We start from the raw sequence: 22981 nt of genomic DNA on the forward strand, positions 1-22981 counted from the left end.
CAGACCATTCGGTCGGAGAAAGTTGTCTCTGGTGAAGGAGGTCAGGAATGAAAAAAAAAGTCAAAAGTTGCCTCCATAATCCAAATGTCAAGCCTTAGTGGTAGTTTCCCTGATGTCCAGTGACTCGGGATTGGCGTTTCCATTGGACCAACAGCGAATAGGGTGGAGGGTTTTGGAAATTGAAAGTTACGGATGTGCAGCTTGTGGGACTATTTCACCTCACTGTCGGTTTCATGTTCCAGCTCACAGCAACTGTTGTTTTCATTGGCTGACGAAGTCGTTTATCTTGAACCTAAACAGGCAGTTTTGTGGTGAAAGAGATCTGAACTGAAAAACAATAGGCAAAAGCAGCGTAGATAAGCCGAATCGAAAAATGCTGGCGTAGCTTCCCTGGTGGTCTAGTGGTTAGGATTCGGCGCTTTCACCGCCGCGCCCCGGGTTCGATTCCCGGTCAAGGAATGTCTGTTTATTGTACGTGTTGATCGCTCATTGATTAAAAGCCTTTAAAAACTCCACCATAATCAGAGGAGTGAAAGTATAAGTTTCGCCTCAGATCTGGAAAACATCACACTCGTGAGTGGCAGTGAAGATGAGAGGAGAAGGGCTGTTTGCAAGGCTCTGACCATAGAAATGTTGGTGTGAGGCAAAATATGGGAGGGAGCAGTACGAATGTGGCTGCCTACTGTTTGCATTGGCACAAATATCACTCCTGATGTTGCCGGCTCCACTATTATCCATTGAGCTCCCAGATAAGCGGCTTTTTTTCGAATATTCATTTCAAATGTAATGGGAAAACAATTAGGCCTACGATGTACCGATATCCAACACACTGGAAATCTATGAAGTTATTGGATTCAAACAATTCCATCAATTCTTCCCTCTTCCTCATTTCCAAAGTGAGTGAGACAGGGAAAAGCAGAAAAGCAGCAATATTCCGGCCCCGCACTCTCCAATCACCCGCTGCCAGCAGAAAGCGGCGTCTGCAGCTTCAATCAGCGGGTTACTGCCCATCCCTGGGACGCAAGATGCTCCAAACCCAAAATCTTTTAAACGCTTCTGATCAATGAGTGATCAACACTCGTTTCAACAAATACAATAAATTGACATTCCCTGACCGGGAATCGAACCTGGGCCGCGGCGGTAAGAGCGCCGAATCCTGAACACTAGATCACCACGGAAGCTCCACCAGCATTTTTCGATTAGGCTTATCTACGCTGCTTTTGCCTATTGTTTTTCAGTTCAGATCTCTTTCACCACAAACCAATCACTACTGCTCTTTGAAAGCAGCACGCCAGGCCGAATGGCCTCTTTCTGTGCTGTGACTTTCTATAATTTTATGTTTCCCAACAGCACGGGTCATTCTGCCACTTTGTAACCCATTCGAGCGAGATGTACTTTCTTACCTTGCATTCGGCTCTTTTGAAACCAAAACACGGAGCAAATTCAGCGAGTTTTCATCTCATTTCCAGCACGAGATTTGTCACGAGACTAAATGAGCGACACGTTAATGGTGCCAATCCTTCACTGGAGGTCACCGCGTACAAAGAGTACTGTTATCATCAGCCTGTTATGCACGTTCTTACAGTACATCTGCTGAACAAATATAAGCTTATCACAGCTCTGCTTTCTTCACATTGAAACCCAGTGTGAAAATCAATTCAAAGTTGAACAACTGGGAGGAGAGTGACTGCGGCACTGGGCACATTCCCGTAATCAGTATCTGGGAGAACCAGGAAGTTGTCCCTTTACCCACGAGCTTTGCCCATTCCCACGAACAGACTGTGTCTGCATCAAGCAGCTAGTTAACCTGGGAGCTGGGCGGACAGAGGGAGTTGGGGGCGAGGCAGGAACAGAAGCAGGAAGAGATGTGACATGAAATTACTTTCAGTTTGATGTGTGTCAGTTGTTTTCAGTGGCGAATGTCTGCCTTGTAAGCTCACAGGAGCCGCAGTGATTAGTTGGGTTTTTTTTAAGCAGTAAGATGTAAAAGTAAAAAGATAAAAGCAAAATACTGCAAATGATGGAAACCTGAAACAAAAACAGAAAATGGTGGAAAAACTCAGCAGCTGGAGGGAGAAAGAGGGTCAACGTTCCCAGTCCATACGACACTCACTCAGATTTTTAAACAGCACCCAGTTTGGGGCTCGAATCCATGACCCTGAGATTAAAAGTCTTATGCTCGACCGACTAAGCTAACCGGGAATGTGCGAAGCTATTTCGTATCCCAACATGCATGGATGGTTTTGTTGCTTTCCACCTGATATCTCAGCTTGTTTGGAATTTTAAAGTGTGGAACGGAATCGGCCGACAAATGCCCCAAAGTTGCAATGCATTCCTCTCAATCATCAATAACATCATTCACATCTTCCACTTCTTAGCTGCATCTCCTTCCAAATACTGTGTTCGATTTCCCTCAGGATTTTCTCCTGCATTTAATAATTACCTGCTTTGTGTCCTCATTTTGAAACCATTGGCATCAACATCCAACACAAATTGAATTGCAAACCTGATGGACAAACAATGGAAAACAAGTCACTCGGTAACACTAATCCCATGGTGCTCATTTTCAGATTCACAACAGTCAGCTTTTCAATAAAATGAAGGAATTTTACACTGATAAGATTTGAAAGTTGATGTGACTTTTATTTGTGACTCACTCACTCGGGAATTCTGTAAATGCTGCTCTGAGGTTTACTGACCAGGAGAAAATCTACCTCTGTTTTCCTGAGCCTGTGCTCGGTGTATTGGGAGGTTTGGTCCGGGTTGGAGTATCTTGTGTCCCAGGGATGGGCAGTAACCCGCTGATTGAAGCTGCAGTCGCCGCTTTCTGCTGGCAGCGGGTGATTGGAGAGTGCGGGGCCGGAATATTGCTGCTTTTCTGCTTTTCGCTGTCTCACTCACTTTGGTTATGAGGAAGAGGGAAGAATTGATGGATTTGTTTGAATCCAATAACTTCATAGATTTCCCGTGTGTTGGATATCAGTGCATGGTAGGCATAATTGTTTTCCCATTACATTCGAAATGAATATTCGAAAAAAAGCCGCTTACCTTGGAGCTCACTGGATAACAGTGGAGCCGGCAACATTTCTGGAGTTTTGACATTCAGTTCAAGGACCCAAAAACTGTGTGACAACGAAGGCTGATGGGGAGAAAACAGTGACAGCTTCGTCTCTGGGTGGCCTCGAACCACCAACCTTTCAGTTAACAGCCGAACGCGCTAACCGATTGCGCCACAGAGAACGATGGAAACGTGATCAGCGTGTCGGCGGGTTAAAGCTTCATATTGCTGCGAACGGAATGACAACTGTTCTCTATCAGTTTTACTCTTCCAAAACAAAGGTTGGGACATTCATTGTGGATACATGGAAACCGTCTGATCCCACCCACTGCAAACACATCCCTGTCACCGGGAACCAGCTCTCCTACAACCGGAGCCGTCTCCCTTCGAGTCTTTCGGTACCTTGACTGTTACCAATTATTCTGATTGTCCTGAAGCCGAAATTAGGTTTGAATTCCTGATGTGCAGTAACGAGAATCCTTTCAATGTCACAGGTCAGTTAATTTCACTGATAACATCAGAGTCAATGTTCCAGCGTCTTAAAGAAGGGAAAGGTGCCTTGACTCTCTCTGGTCAGTGGGACAGTTCGCCCTTCATTCTCCTCTGATTCCGGTTCCCAAAGAATATCTGAAGATTCACAGAGCTGGAGACTGGGTTTCCTGTTTTGGTTCTTTCACCAGTTTCCCACCTGCCAACTGACAATATTTTCCAAAATCTCGTCTCAATCCTCCGCCTTGCATCATGTCCAGAGATCAGGAAATTCAGTTTTGTGGAGAGTTTATGGAGACCGGTATTGTCCTCTATGGAGCAAAGAAGGTTCAACGGAGATTTCATGGAGCTGGTCAAAATGATAGGGGTGGGGACAGTGAGGACGGGTGCTCTCCACTGACGGGGGTCAGTAACCAGAGGACTGGGAGTTAAGATAATTAAAGAAGGACAGACTTGCATTTTAATAGCGCTATTCCCGACCAGTGGTAGTCTCAAACCACTTTCCAGCCAATTAAGTACATTTTTGAAATAAAAAAACATAAAATGTTGGAAAACTCAGCAGGTTTCTCTCTCCACAGATGGTGTCAGACCTGTTGAGTTTTTCCTGCATTTTCTGTTTTCCTTTCCAGGTTTCCGCAGTTTTGCTTTTATTAAAGTGGAGTGTTGTCATGCAGGGAACACAGCAACCAATCACCGCTCAGGAAACAGCCAAAACCAGGCACGTCACAATGAGCAGACCATGTGCGGTTGGTTGAGGGACAAACACTGACCAGGCCACGTGGCTGCAACGTGAACACACAGATTTTGATAATGGCTCTGCCCAGTTTAGAACCACAGACCGTTTCACGTGTTAGGTAAGCATGGAAATCACTGCACCACAGAAACAGGAAACAGCACAAAGACCCAATGGGCTTCATTCAAATGTTAAACTGTGACGTCATACAGCAGCACTTTGGGTCTTTATTTTGAAGAAATGGAATTCGGCTGTTCTCATTAGGAATGCTGGAGACGGACTGATCAACAATGTCATCATCAAATGGCACAACACAGTAAGAGGTCTTTCGGACAATCATATCTCTGTCAGTTTTGTACAAAGAGATTTCTAGTTAATCTCAATTACTTTGCCTCTTTCCATAACCTTTTTTTTCTCCCTTTCAAGTCTTTGTCCAATTCCCTTTTGAAAACTCTGAGTTAAGAATAACAATATTGAAAGAGGTGCAGGAGCTTCTGCAGTGTCCATGCTCAGTGTGTGAAAATTAACAAAGTTTCCCTGACCCAATGACATGAAGAGTTGGTTTTTGACACTTATAACATTTTTCAAAATTTTTAAAACAGTTGATGTCAAATCGAATTATTAAAAAAATGTTTATCCTGACCAATCATCTCCTCATTTTTCTCAGTCAATATTTACAATTTCATTACAGTTTATCGACATTTTTACCAACATTTCACGCACAGTCACACAGGAAAAAAGAAACATCATTTGAAACATCGAAATAATGAAACATTGAAGAAGGAAGTTAGCAGTAGAGATGATTTCTGTATGTTACAAAGTGCAGGATGATCTGGTTAACTGGCGGAGTTCGTTCGAGTTTCCCAATAACCTATTCCTGCTCCTTTGCTTCTGTTCTATTTCATTGGCAATACCAGGGAAGGGTGTTATGGTAGTGTGGCCGAGCGGTCTAAATCGCTGGATTAAGGCTCCAGTCTCTATGGAGGCGTGGGTTCGAATCCTGCCAAACGCTTAAGTTATTTGCCTTTTAGGATCTGCAGCTCTCCAATTTGAACCAACAGATACCAACTCACATTAAATCCATCGGAGCGTGTGGTGTTTAAATTTGATAGGAGGAACGAGGAGAGAAGATATAAATATGAGTTGCTGTAGTAAAATGGCGGTGTGTGGGATTACAGTCGCTGAGCTGCTCTGGCACAGAGTCGGCATTTGAACGACAGGCTGAATGACCATCTGATGTAGCCGCCTATGATTTTATACAAACTACATTCTTGAAAATCTGGGGCTTGGGTTCGGGACTGAATTATTATGGTGACAGGTTTTGAATGCATTGGGATCTCCACAGGTGGGCAGGAATCCTGACAGCTACGCTTCTTATCATTCCTTAAATTTACAGTGTACCTGCACAATTAATTGTCGATTACGTTGAATAAAAAACACCCAAAATCTCCAGCGTTCCCTCATTTCCATTCGTCTGCAAGCATTCACAAAATTTACAGCTAGGAATGTAACAAAAACGGAGCCAGGTTGGTGTCATTCTTGCTTTCTGGGTGTTTGTCTCTCCTTAGAGACAACTCCTTGCCCTCTGTCACTCTCGGTGTATATGTCTGTGTGTGTTCCTCTGTGTGTGTCAATGTGGTTCAGTTCCCTATTTATACCATCCAAACATTATTCTAATGAGCCTCCAGTTCCCTTGAATTTGTGAAAGGCTCTCTTTAAATGTAAGTCTTTATTTCTCTTCTTTCTTTCCATATGTCAATCTAAAGTTAACAATCATATGGAATGGTGAAGTGTATCTGTTCCTTTCACTGTTAACCCCACTCTCTGTCTTTATCTGTCTCTCTTTGTCCCTGTATATCTGTCTCGCTCTCTTTCACTCTCTCAGTCTCTCTGACTGTGTCTCTATCTCTGTTCACTTTTGTGCTCTTTGTTTCCTTCATTCTCTCGCTGTCTGTGTGCAACCAAGGTTCACTGAATTGATTCCTGAGTGACAGTGAACATGCTGAGAGACTGTTTTCCCCTGGCTGGAGCGCCTGGAACTGGGTTCACATTCTCCGCATAATTTAAGACTGAGATGAGGAGACATTTCTTCATTCAAGGGTTGGTAAATCTTTGGAATTCTGTAGCCTGGAGGTCTGTGGACCCTCGGTTGATGAATATACTGAAGGCTGAGATGAATAAACTTTTGGACTTTAAGGGAATGAAGGACAATCGGGATCAGATGAGAAATTGGTGTTGCGGTTGGGGTTCTGACATGATTTTATGAAGGGGTAGCGGAGGCTCGAGGGGGCTTATGGTCAATTCCTGTTTCATTTTTGATGTTCTTAATGTACCGTTTCAGTGAAAATACCATCAAGGCGACGGGAAACAGCAGGTTGAGAGAGGTAGCTTGGCCAAAGGGTCTCAGACACTGGATTCAGGTTCTATTATTTGTGAAACCGCTGCCAAAGTTATAGGTGGTTTACCTGTGTGTCACTTTGAATGCTCACTTCTGACGAAAAAGTGCCAGCTCAAATAGAAGGCAGGCGCGTATTGGGTTTCATTTTAACAGGGAGAAAGAGAAGAGGCAATACAAATAGTAATTGCTTATGTGAGAATGCACGGCAGTGGAAGTAGTTGAGTTGTTCTCCTAGATAGCCAGCACGGAGAAGATGGGCCGAATGCCCGCCTTCTCTGCTGCAGCCATCTTATATACCAACAACATTAACCTGTCCATAGGGCCAGTTGCCCTGGCAGACTGGTTAAGGCGTTGGAGTTCAAATCCATTGGGGTTTCCCGCTGTTCATTATTCCTGGTTTTAACTCTGAGTCTACAGAGTTAATCATCGGTTAGATTCAATCAATTCCATCCAAGCACTAAAGCATCCATGAGGGTTTTTCTATTTCCGTTCATTCACGAAAACATTCACAAAACTTGTAGTCCTTGTGGAACAAAAACGGAGCCAGGTTGGTGACATTCTTGCTTTCTGGGTGTTTGTTTCTCCTTAGATACAAACCCTTGCCCTTTGTCACTCTCGGTGTGTGTCTGTGTGTATCCCTCTGTGTGTGTCAATATGCTTCAATTGCCCGAGGGGTGAACACGTTTTTACCATCACAAACTTAATTGACAATAGTTGTGCAGTTTCATATCAAAATGTTACAGAGAAAAATATCAGGATGGAAGATGCAGGAGGGGTTTACAATGTTTGGAAGAGGGTGCGGCTAAGAAGTGGAAGATTTAGTGAGAAGTTTACTCCTCATTTAACACGAGATTTGGAACCAGGTCTGGGAAATATTTGTGTCCATATAAACATTGAAACCACGCCTTTTCACGATTTTACCTTGCGCCACCATCTCTACAGTCAGTGTTTTGCAGCCTCTCACAGCCCTTCTCTATCTTCACCTCCGTGTTTGTTCTCGACCCGTTGCGACAGGATGACATTTCCAACTCTGATTCACGTCGGTGATCGACATTTCTTGCTTTTAGTCAGGAGATTCAGTTTGCACGTAGTGAAAAGTTATTATTCCCTGATCGGGAATCGAACCCGGGCCACAGCAGTGAAAGCGCCGAATCTTGACCAACAGACCACCAGGATAGCGCCGAGAGGACTTGCAACTTGACTTACCTATGTTACCTATGCCTTTCATTTTCATTTCCCACCCATTTCACCAGAGACACGTTTCAACGAACAAAAGAACATAAGAAATAAGAGCAGGAGTCAACAATCAAGCCTGCCCTGCCATTCAATAAGATCATGGCTGATCTGCCCCAGGCCTCAACTTCTCTTTTGTGCCAGCTCCTCATAGCCCTCAACTCCATGATATTTCAAAAATCTATCTACCTCCTCTTTAAATACGCTCAGTGATCTAGCCTCCACAACTCTCTGGGGTAGAGAATTCCAAACATTTACTACCCTCTGGGAGAAGAAATTCCTTCGGATCTCAGTTTTAAATGAGTGTCCCCTTATTCTGTAACGATGTCCCCTAGTTCTAGAATCCCCCACTAGTGGAAACATCTCTACATTAACCTGGCAAGCCCCCTCAGAATCTTGTACATTTCAATAAGGTCACCCCTCATTCTTCTAAACTCGAATGAATAAAAGCTTAATCTGTTTTGCCGTTCTTGATAAGGCAACCTCTTCATCCCAAAAATACGCCTACTGAACCTCTTTTGAACTGCCTCCAAAGCCAGTATATATTTTCTTAAATACGGGACCAAAACTGTACACAGTACTCCAGGTGCAGCCTCACCAACACCCTGCACAGTTGTAACGAGAATTCCCTCTTGTAAACGCCAACCCCCGAGCAATACAGGCCAAAATTCCATTTGCCTTCTTAATTACTTGCTGCACCTGCATGCTAACTTTTTGTGTTTCATGCATGGGAACACCCAGATCCCTCCGTCCTGCACTTTTTTGGAGTCTCCCTCCATTTAAATAATAGTCTGTCTTTTGATTCTTCCTGCCAATATATATGACCTCACACTTCTCTACATTAATCTCCATCTGCAAAGTTTTTGCCCACACACTCAACCTATCTATATCACCTTGCAGATTCCTTATGTCCTCATCACAACCTGTCCTCCCACCTATTTTTGTATCGTCAGCAAATTTGGATACATTATACTCTGCCCCCTCCTCCATGTCATTAATACGGATCATCAATAATTAAGGCCCCAGGACTGATCCTTGTGGCACAAGTTACGTCTTTCCAACCTGAATAAGACCCATTAATCCCGACTCTATCTTCTGTGTGTTAAATTGGGCTCTTTACATTGCAGGGTTTGTGTAGGGTAATAGGGATCACGGTCTCTCACACGCGGAAAGTTTTCCCGCTCGAAAAGGGGTAGAAGCATTAACAGAATTAAGTGTGAGGAAAGGTTGCATCGTTCCCGTTTGTTGTTAAATAGTAACTGGTTGCATCATCTCAAAAACATGTGACATTTGTACTTCTCCAGGTTTTGAATGATATTCTGAAAAATGCATGGCTTGGAAGAAAGAGAAAAAGGTGGAGACGGATTTGCTGTAAGGTCATTCGCACATGTGTGAGGTGTTGAATGAGCTGCTGATGTGCTGTGTCATTTGAAGATTCTAATGTTAGATCAATTTCTGTGCCGCATGGCTAAGGTTTTCAGCCGAATTGTACTTCCACAAAACAAGGTCCTGAAGTGCGATTAGACAGCACAGTTTGACATTCTAGGTCATTCTGCAAGGAGCTGCGTGTTGTATTTGTAGTCCAGGGATTACCACATTTGCTTTACACGCTGAAAATTCCCTGAATCGAAACTCATTGAAGAACAGTAGAATTGGCAACATTTGTGGAAAATTTTCTTACCGCCATTGACAACCCGGATCTGTGTGACACTGAATGTTGATGGGGGAAAAATATTAACAGCTTCGCCTCTGAACCAGCAAACTTTACAGTTAACAGCCGAACGCGCTGAACCATTGTGCTGCAGAGACTGATGCAACTTTCTGTGTTCTTTGTAGAGGCACAGCCAAGTATCTGTGAACATCAGCACAACTTTCTCACCTTTTGAAATATGTTCTGCTTTGTTACTTTTTAAAAAATTTTTTACGACCAAGAGAGTGACTTCAGACTTCGCTGCATTTTTCTCCGTCTGGCATTTGATTAGCCAATCACCTCTTATATATTATAAAACGAGAAAATGCTGGGAAAACTCAGCAGCTCTGACAGCCTCGGTGGAGAAGGGAACAGAGTTAACGTTTCGAGTCGGCCTGGCTCTTCTCCAGAGCGAAAGAGAAAAAGAAAGTGAAGTAATGTTCACTGTTCAAGGCGGCAGGGTGGGGAGGGTGCCGGGTGGGGTGGGGTGGGGTGGGGTGGGGAGGAGTGGGGTGAGGTGGGGTGGGGTGGGGAGAGGTGGGGCGGGTAGAGCAGGCGAAACTGGGTAGGAGGTCAATGATAGGTGGGGGCAAAGGAGATATTGACAATGATGTCATGGACACAAGACAAAGGGATGTTAATGGTAGTGGTCAGGGCTGAAGAAGGTGCTGATAGTGACATAGAGGCAAGAAAGCAGAATGTGTGAATTGAAGAACAAGGGTCAGCGCCCTGTGAAAGGCCAACTTAGAGCAACTGACAGATGGCTCTATTTTGTGGTGGGTTGGGGAGAGGGGCAGTGGTTGGGGACAAAGGATAGAAAAGAAGATAAAAGGGGGATGAAATAATGAATAAATGAATAAAAATAAGTAAAGAAAAATAAAAATACATTTTTATAACGGGATTTTAAAAGGGGTGAAAATAGGGGAGCAAGTTCAGGTTCTGAAGCTATTGAAATCAATGTTAAGTCTGGAAGGCTGTTAAGTGCCTAATCGGAAGATGAGGTGCTGTTCCTCCAGTTTGCGTTGAGCTTCACTGGAACATTGCAGCAGGCCAAGGACAGACATGTGGGCATGACAGCAGGATGATTTGTTGAAATGGATAGGGATAGGAAGGTCTGGGTCATGCTTGAAGACAGACCAAAGGTGTTCTGCAAAGCGGTCACCCAGTCTGCGTTTGGTCTTCCCAATGTAAAGGAAACCGCATTGGGAGCAGCAAATGCAGTGGACCAAATTGAAGGGGGTGTAAGTGAAGAGCTGGTTCACCTGAAAGGAGTGTTTGGGCCCTTGGAAGGTGAAGAGGGAGGCCCCTAAAGGACCATCTGTCAGTTGCTCTATGTTGTTCTTTAACAGAGTGCTGACCCTTGTTCTGTATTCACACCTTTACACCACTATCAGCACCTTTTTTAGCCCTTTCCACGACCATTAACACTCCCTTTGTCTTGTGTCCCTGGCTGCTTTGTCAACCACTACTGAGCCCCCACCTTTCACTGACCTTTCCAGTTGCTCCACCCACCCCCTCGTAAACAGTATAAATTGCATCACATTTCTCCTTCTATAGACCTGAAGATGTCACACGGACTCGAGACTGTGACTCTGTTTCCCTCTCCACAGACGCTGTCAGATGGTGAGCTTTCCCAGCATTTTTCCATCATCCGCAGTATTTTAACTTAAAAGCAGAATGCTTTTCCTATTTTGTTCCGCAGTCTCGCACGTTACTTGACATTCTCAGCTGAAGGTCATTCATAGGTTACAGCGAGGATTGAACTTGGGCTCTTGACTTACAAAAGCAGCGCTGTAACTGCTGAACTATTGAGCCACCCACTTGCCAAATGGAAAACCGACCATATTCAGTAGAAAAAGGCTGATGCGGAAGTTCCAGGTGGATGACATTTAATAGACCTGGAAATGTCTGAGAGGGAGAACAGGGAGTTAAAAGATGCGACATGAAAGCGGCAGAATTTGATGTGTGTCAGTTACTTTCAGTGATAAATTTCTGCTGTGTGTCGCCTTGTCAGTTTCACAGGAGCCGCAGGGATGAGGTTGGTGGCACCTGGTTAAAATGACAGGGACTGGAAGAAACCTAAGTCCAAATCTTCATGTCACTGGGTCGGGGGAAACTTTGTTAATTAAGAGAAACTGTGTATGGATTCTGCAGAAACACCTTCTTCAAAAATGAAATGGACAGTGACTTGAAATAGTGAAAAATGAGGCTTATGGAAAGGGAGAATTATATTGAGACTGATATGTTCTCCTTTAAAATGAAGCTGGGATAGATGTGATGACCTAATGACTCTCCAACACGCTGTACCATTTGATGATGATATTGTTGATCAGCCCGTCTCCAGCATTCCTAATGAGAACAGCCGAATTCCATTTCTTCAAAACAAAGACCCAAAGTGCTGCTGCGGAACTGCATTGTAGTCACGTGTACTGGACTCACTTCGTGCTGAGTTCCCGTAGTGTAGTGGTTATCACGTTCATCTCACATGCGGAAAGTCCCCGATTCAAAACCAAGCAGAAACATTTTCGATACTTGTTCGTTTAGGTGAAAGGGAAAGTTGCATCACTCCTGCTTGTTCTTGAATATTAGCTGAATGCAGAATCTCACAGCCGGATTGCACTTGCTCTTCGTCTTTTCACAAAGTGTACACTCAGCAAAATGAGGATATCCTTCAGCTGGCAGCGGGTGAGTGGAGAATACTCGAAATGAATATTCAATAAAAAACATGTCTGTTGGAACTCGCCGGGTAACAGGAGAGTTGACAATTTCTGACCTCTTTTGTCGCTTAAGGACCCAATGACAACCCGGGACTGTGTGACAATGAATGCTGCTCCAGCTAACAGCAATCGCTGTTTTCATTGGCTGAAAAAGTCGTATGTGTTCTACATAAACGTGTCATTTTGTGGGAGAAAAGTGTCTCTGGCGAAAGAGGTCTGAAATGAAAATAGAAGGCACAGATGTCATGGGTAAACCGGCCTGTAAAGTAGCAAGCCTGGGGGTCTAGTGGTTAGGGTTCGGCCCTTATAAACATCATGCGAATGATTAAAAATAAATGTGCATCGCTTATTGATTGAAAACTGAAAGCGCATATCAGCTCCGCCTGAATCAGTGGAGTGAGAGCTGGAGTTTTGTATCCGAGCTGGAAATGTCACCCGTGCAACAGGCCGCGAGCAAACACAGAGGTGAAAATAGGAAACGAGAGAAGGGCTGTGATAGGCTGCAAAGCACTGACTATCGAGATGGTGGTGCAAGGGAAAATGTGGAGGTAATAGGGGAGATTTCACTGTTTACATCGACACAAATATCCCCCAGATCTGGTTCCAAATCTCGTGCCAAACGAGAAGAAAACTTCTCACTGAATTTGCTCAGTCCCATGACGTCAAATGAGCTGAACACAAGAGAAGAAGGTGGATTTTGCTGGAGTGGGTTGTAAGATGATAAAATGACTGTGAAAGCAGCAGCATTGGGAGTGGAAATGAAACAGTTATAGAAAGATCCAGCACAGAAAGAGGCCATTCGGCCCGGCGTGCTGCTTTGAAAGAGCAGTTGTGATTTGTTGATCAGGAGCGACATTTCTCCCAGTTTGAACAGCAGGAAGAAAAATCTGTCCCATTCCCACCCACATTTTGCACCATCATCCCTTTAGACAGTTTCTCTCTCATGCCTTGTAACCGATCACAGTCCTTCCCTTTTGTCCTTTCAGTCCCATCTCTCCGCCTCTAGACTTGTTTTCCACCTGTTACAGCTCTGGCTTTTCCAGCTCTGATGAAAGATCATCCAGCTGGAAGATTAACTCTCTTTCTCACTCCACAGACGCTGCCAGACCTGGTTTCTTTTAATAAGGAATTCCTATTCACTGTGACAGTTCACACAGCGGGAAAGAAAAGGTTTTCCCTATACGGGAATTAAACCTAGGCTGCGTCGGTGAAAGCACCAATTGCTCAGAATTAAAAACTTGACTTCCAGTGAAGCCGAGAGCAGTTTTCATTCATAAACCAGCAACTGTGATATTAACAAAGCGGGATGGAGAAAGACTCAGTTTGAGCGGTGACACTGCCGGAGGAATGGAGACCTGGGGATCACCCATGAAAACAACAATGTTTAAAAAGGGACTTTCACTGATCACAGGTCGCGAACCCAACAGACCTGGCATTAAGAGCCTCAGACGCCGTCGACTGAACTAGCCAGGCATGTAAGAAGAACGAAGCATTCCACATCCCAACATCCATGGAGATCACTGCTGTTTACGACCTCAAGCCTCAGCTTGTTCTGAATTTCAAATTGTTGAAGGTAATCGACCGATAAAAGCCCCAAGGTTACAATGCATTCCTCTCAATCACCAATAACATCATTCACACCTTCCACTTCTTAGCTGCACCTCCGTACAAACATTGCAAACCCCTCTTGAATCTTTCATTTTGATATTTTTCTCTGTAAAATTTCAATATGAAGCTGCACAATCAATGTGAATAAAGTTTGTGATGGTGAAAATGTGATCACCACTTCGGGGAACTGAACCACACTAACATAGACAGAGGAACACACACAGACATATGCACCGAGAGTGACAGAGACCGAAGGGGAGACAAACACCCAGAAAACAAGGATGTCACCAACCTGGCAAATTATTGTTCCATTTCAGACTGCAGATTTAGTGAATGTTTGCCGATCAACGGAAAGAAGAAACACGGAAATGGTTGGGTGGTTTTCATTTCACTTAGCTGATAATTAATTCTGAAGGCAGTTTGCTAAAGTCAGGAGTGATTCGGGCTGTGTCACAGGAAGGGACGAATGACGATCAGGAGGAGGCGATTCAGCCCTTTGAACCTGTTCCGCCATTCAGCAAGATCATGGTTGATCTGATTGTGGTCTCGAGGCCGCTTTTCTGTCCTCTCCAAAAAATATTTGGAAAATAATGTCAGTTGGCAACTGGGAAAATGGATTGGGAACCAATACAGAAAACCCAGTCTCCAGCTTTGTGAATATTCAGAAAGACTTTGGGAACCGGAATCAGGGGAGAATGAAGGGTGAACTGTCAGACTGACCAGAGACAGTCAAGGCACCTTTCCCTTCTTTAAGACACTGGAACATTGACTCTAATGTTATCAGTGAAATTAACTGATCTGAGACTTTGAAAAGATTCTCGTTACTGCACATCAGGAATTCAAAACTAATGTCAGCTTCAGGACAATCAGAATACTTGGTAACAGACAAGACACGCAAAGGCTCGAAGGGAGACGGCACCGGTTGTAGGAGAGCTGGTTCACAGTGACATGGGTGTGCCTATAGTGGGTCGGATCAAACTGTTTCCATATATCCACAATGAATGTCCCACTCTTTATTTTGGAAGAGTAAAACTGATAGAGAACAATAGTCATTCCGTTCGCAGCAATCTGAAGCTTTAACTCACTGACACCCTGGCTTAAACTTTCATCGGTCCCTGTGGCGCCATTGTTTAGTGCGTTCGGATATGAAACGAAAGGTTGGTGGTTGGAGACCACCCAGGAATGAAACTTTAACTGTTTTCTCTCTATCAGCATTCATAGTCACTCAGTTCCCGGTTGTCATTGGGTACTTGAGCTGAATACGAAGACTCCCGAAACGTTGCTGACTCCATTGAGAAAACAATTAGACCGACCATACACCGATATCTAACCCATTGGAAATTCATCAAGTTATTGGATTGAAACAAACCCATCAATTATTCACTCTTCCTCAGCTCCACAGTGAGTGAGACAGGGAAAAGCAGAAAAGCAGCAATATTCCGTCCCCGCACTCTCCAATCACCCGCTGCCAGCAGAAAGCGGCGACTGCAGCTTCAATCAGCGGGTTACTGCACATCCCTGGGACACAAGATACTCCAACCCGGGCCAAACCTCCCAATACACCGAGCACAGGCTCAGGAAAACACAGGTAGATTATATCCCGGTCACTAAACCTCCCAGCAGCATTTACAGAATACCCGAGTGAGTGAGTCACAAATAAAAGTCACACCAACTTTCTAATTCTTTTCACCGTAAAATTCCTTCATTTTATTGAAAAGCTGACTGTTGTGAATCTGAAAATGAGCACCATGGGATTTGTGTTACCGAGTGACTTGTTTTCCATTGTTTGTCCGTCAGGTTTGCAATTCAGTTTGTGTTGGATGTTGAAGCGAATCTGATTTCAAAATGAGGTCACAAAGCAGGTAAATATTAAATCCAGGCGAAAATCCTGAGGAAAATGGATCACAGTATTTGGAAGGAGGTGCAGATAAGAAGTGGAAGATGTGAATGATGTTATTGGTGATTGAGAGGAATGCATTGCAACCTTGGGGCATTTGTAGGCCGATTATGTTCCACACCTTAAAAGTCAGAACAAACTGAGGCACCAGGTGGAAAGCAGCAGGTTTCTCCATGTATGTTGGCATATGGAGCAACTTTCTATATGCCCGGCTAGCTCAGTCGGTAGAGCATGCGGCTCTTAATCTCAGGGTCGTGGGTTCGAGCCCCACGCTGGACGCTATGATATTTAGAAAAGCCAAATAAAATTCGTGCGGCTTGTTCCTCTCACCAGCTGTGACGTATTTCCATCGTTCGCAGTAATTTGCTTTTATCTTTTTACTTTTAAAATCTTGCTGCTTGAAATAAACACCAATTGCTGTGTCTCCTGTGAAACTTACAAGACAGACATTCACCACTGAAAGAAACTGACATACATCAAATTCAATGCATGTCGCATCTCTTTCTGCTTCTGTCTCTGCCTCGCCTCCAGCTCCCTCTGCCCGTCCTGCTCCCAGGTCAATTAGCTGTTGCTTGATGCCGACACAATCAATTCGTGGGAATGGATAAAACTCGTGGAAGAGACACCTGGATCCCACCTTCCTGGTTCTCCCAGATACTGATTACAGGAATGTGCCCAGTGCCGATTATCTCTCCCAGTTGTTCAGCTTTTTAATTGATTTTCACACTGGATTTCAATGTGAAGAAAGCAGAGCTGTGATAAGCTTATATTGTTCAGCAGATGTACTGCAAGAAGGTACATGACAGGCTGATGATAACAGTGATCTTTGGACGCGGTGAGCTTCAGGGAAGGATTGGCACCATTGATGTGTCGCTCAATTAGTCTCGTGACAAATTTCGTGCTGGGAATGGCAAGAAAACTCGCAGTATTTGCTCCGTGTTTTGGTTTCAAAAGAGACGAATACATGGTAAGAAAGAATACCTCGCTGGTGTGGGTTATAAAATGGCAGAATGACCCGTGCTGTTGGGAACCATAAAATTATAGAAAGTAACAGCACAAAGAGGCCATTCGGCCGGGCGCGCTGCTTTCAAAGAGCAGGAGTGATTGGTTGATCCATCAGGAGTGATATTTGTGCCAATGCAAACAGTAGGCAGCAAAATTCATACTTGTCCCACCTATATTTTGCCTCACACCAACAATTCTTTAGTCAGTGCTCCTCTCCTCTTTCTTCATTCCCTCACTCCACTTGAACCAAGTGTGATGTTTTCCAGCTCTTGAACTCTCACTCCTCTGATTCTGGTGGAGCTTTTAAACCTTTCCAGTCAATGAGTGATCAACACCCGTTCCGAAAAACTCAATAAGTGGACATTCCCTGACCGGGAATCGAACCCGGGCCGCGGCGGTGAGAGCGCCGAATCCTGACCACTAGACCACCAGGGAAGCTGTGCTAACGTTTTTCGATTTGGCTTAACTACGCTGCTTTTGCCTATTGTTTTTCAGTTCAGATCTCTTTCACCACAAAACTGCCTGTTTCGGTTCAAGATAAACGACTTCGTCATCCAATGAAAACAATGGTTGCTGTGAGCTGGAATATGAAATTGACAGTGAGGTGAAATAGCCCCCAAGCTGCTCATGTGTAACTTTCAATTTCCAAAACCCTCCACCCTATTCGCTGTTGGTCCAATGGAAGCGCCGATTCCTGGTCACTGGACATCATTTGGATTATGGAGGCAACTTCTGACATTTTTTTTTCATTCCCGATCTCTTTCATCAGAGACAACTTTCTCCGACCCAATGGTCTGTGTGAGATGAACACAAGAGACTTCTTAACCAATGAGTAGTACCTTTGCTGTTAGCTGGAACATGAAATCGATACTTTCCTCCTTTAAGACAGTTCTTAAAGACTCCCTCTTTGACCGAGCTTTTAGTCATCTGACCGAAAAGAGGCTCGGTGTCACACTTTGTTATATAACGCTCCCGGGGAACGCCTTCTGACGTTTCATTAGGTTAAAGGCGCTTTATAAATATAATTTGTTGTTGTTGTAGGATAAATATAGAAAGGGCCAATTTCCTGTTTTATCTTTCATGCTGATGCTTTTCTCAGCGAGATTGTAACATGAATTCGCACAACTAATGCGAATGAAGTTTGCGACGTTAAAAACGTTTTCACCCCCTCAGGGAACTGAGCCACATTGACAATCGCAGAGAAACAGACACACAGGGATATACACCGAAAGTGACAGAGTCTTAAGGAGAGACACAGGCCCAGAAAGCAAGAGTGTCACCAACTTGGCTCCGTGTTTGTTCCATTTCCGAAAGCAAATTCCCTGAATGCTGACAAATGAATGGGAATCAGAAAATACGGACGTATTTGGATAGATTTCCTTCTAATTAACTGATAATTAATTTGGTTAAAATCAAAAATGGTGAAAACTTTAGTCAGCAGGATTCCAACCCTTGTGTTCATATTTCCAACAAACGTTAATCATCGAACTTTCGCTCACACTGAAATGAAAACGCTTGGATAACGCTCTTGCCATGTTTCAAACCGCAGCTCCATCATATGTGAAGCGAATATGACCCCACTCGCCTCTATCAACACTCCGCTGTAAAGAGCCCAATGGAGCTGTCTGCAATGTTAAGCGGTGACGTCATGCAGCAGCGCTTTGGGCCTTTATGTGTAGGCGAACATTTTGGGTCCAGTGACCACAATGTCATTAGGTTTAAGTTAATTATGGATACGGATAGGTGTGGTCCTCGAGTTGAGATTCCAAATTGGAGAAAGGCCAAATTTGTGGAAATGAGAAAGGATCTAGGAAGAGTGGATTGGGATAAGTTGTTTTCTGGCAAGGATGTGTTCAGTAAGTGGAAGGCATTCAAGGGCGAAATTTTGAGAGTGCAGAGTTTGCATGTTCCTGTCAGGATTAAAGGCAAAGTTAACAGGCATAGGGAACCTTGGATTTCAATGGATATTGGCGATCTAGTTAAGAAGGTGTATAGCAGGAATAGGCAACAAGGAACAAATGAGGTACTTGTAGAGTATAGGAAATGTAAGAAAATACTAAAAAAGGAAATCAGGAAGGCAAAAAGAAGACATGAGGTTACTTTGGCAGATAATGCGAAGGTAAACCCGAAGGGTTTCTACAACCATATTAAGAGTAAAAGGATAGTAAGGGACACAATTGGTCCCCTTGAATATCAGAGTGGTCATCTATGTGTGGAGCCTCACGAGATGGGGGAGATCTTAAACAGTTTTTTTTTTGAATCAGTATTTACTCAGGAAACTGGCATAGTGTATAAGGAAGGAAGGGAAACAAGCAGTAGTGTGATGGAACATATAGAGATTAAAGAGGAGGAGGTGCTTGCTGCCTTACAGTGAATAAATCCCCCGGGCCTGACATGATATTCCCTCGGACCTTGAGGGAGACTAGTGTAGAACTTGCAGGGGCCCTGGCAGAAATATTTAAAATGTCCTTAGCCACGGGTGAGGTGCCGGAGGATTGGAGGGTAGCTCATGTTGTTCCGTTGTTTAAAAAAGGCTCCAAAAGTAAACCAGGTAATTAAAGGCCAGTGAGCCTGACGTCAGTAGTAGGTAAATTATTGGAATGTGTTCTGAGAGATCGGATATACAATTATTTGGACAGCCAAAGACTGATTAAGGATAGTCAGCATGGCTTTGTGCGTGGTAGGTCGTGTTTAACGAACCTTGTAGAGTTTTTCGAGGAGGTTACCAAGAAAGTAGATGAAGGAAAGGCTGTGGATGTTGTCTACATGGACTTTAGTAATTTTGACAAGGTCCCACATGGGAGGTTAATTCAGAAGGTTCAGACACTTGGTATCCATGGAGAGGTTGTAAACTGGATTCTAAATTGGCTGTGTGGGAGAAGACAGAGAGTGGTAGTGGATGATTGCCTCTCAGACTGGAGGTCTGTGACTAGTGGTGTGCCTCAGGGATCTGTGCTGGGACCATTGTTGTTTGTTGTCTATATCAATGATTTGGATGATAACGTGGTAAATTGGATCAGCAAGTTTGCTGATGACACTAAGATTGGAGGCGTTGTGGACAGCGAGGAAGACTTTCAAAGCTTGCAGAGAGATCGGGACCAACTGGAAAAATGGTCCAGAAAATGGCAGATGGAATTTAATGCGGAAAAGTGTGAGGTGTTGAATTTTGGAAGGACAAACCAAGGTAGGACATACACAGTAAATGGTAGGGCACTGAGGAGTGCGGAGGAACAAAGGGATCTGGGGGTTCAGATACATAATTCCCTGAAAGTGGCGTCACAGGCAGACAGGGTTGTAAAGAAAGCTTTTGGCATACTGGCCTTCATAAATCAAAGTATTGAGTATAGGAGTTGGGATGTTATGGTAAGGTTGTATAAGACATTGGTGAGGCCAACTTTGGAGTACAGGAACGATATCAGTAAGTTTGAGAGAGTGCAGAGAAGATTTACTAGGATGTTGCTGGGTCTTAAGGAGTTGAGTTACAGGGAAAGATTAAACAGGTTAGGACATTATTCCTTGGAGCGTAGAAGAATGAGGGGAGATTTGATAGAAGTTTACAAAATTATGAGGGGTATAGACAGAGTAATTGCGAGTAGGCTCTTTCCACTTAGATTAGGAGAGATCAACACGAGAGGACATGGCTTTAGGGTGAAAGGGGAAAAGTTTAGGGGGAACATTAGGAGGAACTTCTTCACTCAGAGAGTGGTGAGTGTGTGGAACGAGCTACAATCTGACGTGGTAAATGCGGGCTCACTCTTAAGTTTTAGAAATAAATTGGATAGATACATGGATGGAAGAGGTCTGGAGGGTTATGGACTGCGTGCAGGTCAATGGGACTAGCGGAATAATATTTCAGCACAGTCTAGACGGGCCTAATGGCCTGTTTTCTGTACTGTAATGTTCTATGGTTCTATGGAATTCGGCTGTTCTCATTAGGAATGCTGGAGACAGACTGATCAACAATGTCATCATCAAATGGAACAGCGCAGTAAGAGGACCTTCCACCCATGGTGTCTATGTCAGTTTTGTAGAAAGAGCTTTACAATTAAAGGCAATTTTCTTCTCTTTCTCCTTAACCCTGTGTTTTTCGCTTTCAAGCCATTGCTCAATTACTGTTTGGAAATTCGGTGTTAAGAAAACCAATATTGAAAGCTTCAGCTGGTTCCTCACCTGAGCAAATACGTCAGCCTTGCTCCAGGGACTGCCGTTTGCAGTGCTTTACTTTGGTCAGAAGTTCAAAGCAATATAATTTGCAGGTTAACTTGGATTTTTTTTTTATTCATTAACATGATGTGGGCTTCGCAGTCTGGGCCAGCATTTATTGTCCATCCCTAATTGCCCTTGGGAAGGTGGTCTGCCTTCTTGAACCACTGCAGTCCATGTTGTGTAGGTACTTCCACTGTGCTGTTAGGAAGGGAGTTCCAGGATTTTGACCCAGTGACAGTGAAGGAACGGCAATATATTTCCAAGTCAGGATGGTGAGTGAATTGAAGGGAAACTTCCAGGTGATGATGTTCCTATCTATCTGCTGCCCTTGTCCTTCAAGCTGGTAATGGTCCTGGGTTTGGAAGCTACTCTCTTGGAAGCCTTGGTGAATTCCTGCAGTGCATCTTGTAGAGGGTACACACTGCTGCTACTGTGCATCAGTGGTGAAGGGAGTGAATGTGGATGTGGTGCCAGTCAAGTGGACTGCTTTGCCCTGGACGGTGTCCAGCTTCTTCAGTGTTGCGGGGGCTGCAAGCATCACACTCCTAACTTTTGCCTTGTAGATGGTAGACAGGCTTTGGGGAGTCAGGAGGTGGGTTACACGTTGCACGATTCCTAATGTCTGACCTCCTCTTGTAGCCACAGTGTTTATATGGCTAGTCCAGTTCAGTTCCTGGTCACTGGGAACCCCCAGGATGTTGATAGTGAGGAATTCAGTGATGGTAATGCCATTGAACAGCAAGAGGCGATGGTTGGATTCTCTCGTGTTGGAGATGGTCATTGCGTGACACTTGTGGGGTGCGAATGTTACTTGCCAACTTGTCAGTCCAAGCCTGGATATTGTCCAGGTCTGGCTGCGTTTGGACATGGACTGCTTCAGTATCTGAGGAGTCGGGTATGGTGCTGATCATTGTGCAATCATCAGCTAACTTCGCCACTTCTGACCTTATGATGGATGGAAGTTCATTGCTGAAGATGCTCGGGCCGAGGACACTACGCTAAGGAACTCGTGCAGTGATGTCCTGGAGCTAAGATGACTGACTCGAACAACCACAACCATCTTCCTTTGTGCTAGGTATGACTCCAACAAGCGGAGAGTTTCCCCCTGATTCCCATTGACTCCAGTTGTGTTCGGGAACCTTGATACCACACTCGATCAAATGCTGACTTGATGTCACTTCATCTCGGGAGTTCAGCTCTTTTGTTTGTATTTGAACCAAGGCCGTAATGAGGTCAGGAGCTGAGTGGCCCTTACGGAACCCAAACTGCGCATCAGTGAGCAGGTTATTGCTAAGTCTGTGCCACTTGATAGCACTATTGATGACCCCTTCCATTACTTTACTGATGATGGAGAGTAGACTGATGGAGCGGTAATTGGCCGGGTTGGATCATTCTCACTCTTTCTTTCCCAGTTTGGTCGGGAGAACGAGGAGAGACAGTGTAAATTACAGGGTTCCGGGGAAAAGATCAGGTAATGGCAGTGACAGGACGGGCAGAAAGACCACGTTCTCCGCTGTAACCATTGCATGATTTCATACAAATAATAGTAATAACCCAGCAGCTTCTGTAGTCGTGGCCGAGTGGTTAAGGCGATGGATTAGAAATCCATTGGGATTACCCCGCGCAGGTTCGACTCCTGCCGACTACGTTTCTCATTATTTTGGATTTTATCGGCGCACAGACAGAGCTAATTATCGTTTGAATCGAGGGAAAGCGATCCAAACACACCCGTGTTCTCTTGTTTCCGTTCATTTGTCAGCCTTCTGCAAATCTCCAGTTGGAAATGGAAAACAAAACGGAGCCAATTTGGTGACATGATTTCACTGTGGCATTTGTCTCTCCTTCGGCCTCTGCCAGTCTCGGTGTATACCTGTCTGTGTTCCTGTGTGTGTGTCAATGTGGTTCAGTTCCCTGAGAAGGTGAACACATTTTTACGAGCACGAACTG

At 44.3% G+C, this 22981-nt stretch overlaps 5 non-coding genes across 5 annotated transcripts; 3 read left to right on the forward strand and 2 right to left on the reverse strand.

Moving 5' to 3' along the window:
• The first annotated feature begins 387 nt into the window (after window positions 1–387).
• On the forward strand, window positions 388–459 carry trnae-uuc (transfer RNA glutamic acid (anticodon UUC)). Its single transcript has one exon. It is a non-coding gene; the product is annotated as a tRNA-Glu (tRNA).
• A 2707-nt stretch (window positions 460–3166) lies between these two features.
• trnan-guu (transfer RNA asparagine (anticodon GUU)) lies at window positions 3167–3241 on the reverse strand. Its single transcript has one exon. It is a non-coding gene; the product is annotated as a tRNA-Asn (tRNA).
• A 12788-nt stretch (window positions 3242–16029) lies between these two features.
• Window positions 16030–16102, forward strand: trnak-cuu (transfer RNA lysine (anticodon CUU)). The gene has a single exon. It is a non-coding gene; the product is annotated as a tRNA-Lys (tRNA).
• A 1089-nt stretch (window positions 16103–17191) lies between these two features.
• trnae-cuc (transfer RNA glutamic acid (anticodon CUC)) lies at window positions 17192–17263 on the reverse strand. Its single transcript has one exon. It is a non-coding gene; the product is annotated as a tRNA-Glu (tRNA).
• Window positions 17264–22600: 5337 nt separating this feature from the next.
• trnas-aga (transfer RNA serine (anticodon AGA)) lies at window positions 22601–22682 on the forward strand. Its single transcript has one exon. It is a non-coding gene; the product is annotated as a tRNA-Ser (tRNA).
• The last annotated feature ends 299 nt before the right edge of the window (window positions 22683–22981 follow it).

Source organism: Cetorhinus maximus, chromosome 23 (genome assembly GCF_964194155.1).
Source record: "Cetorhinus maximus chromosome 23, sCetMax3.hap1.1, whole genome shotgun sequence".
Taxonomy (NCBI): domain Eukaryota; kingdom Metazoa; phylum Chordata; class Chondrichthyes; order Lamniformes; family Cetorhinidae; genus Cetorhinus; species Cetorhinus maximus.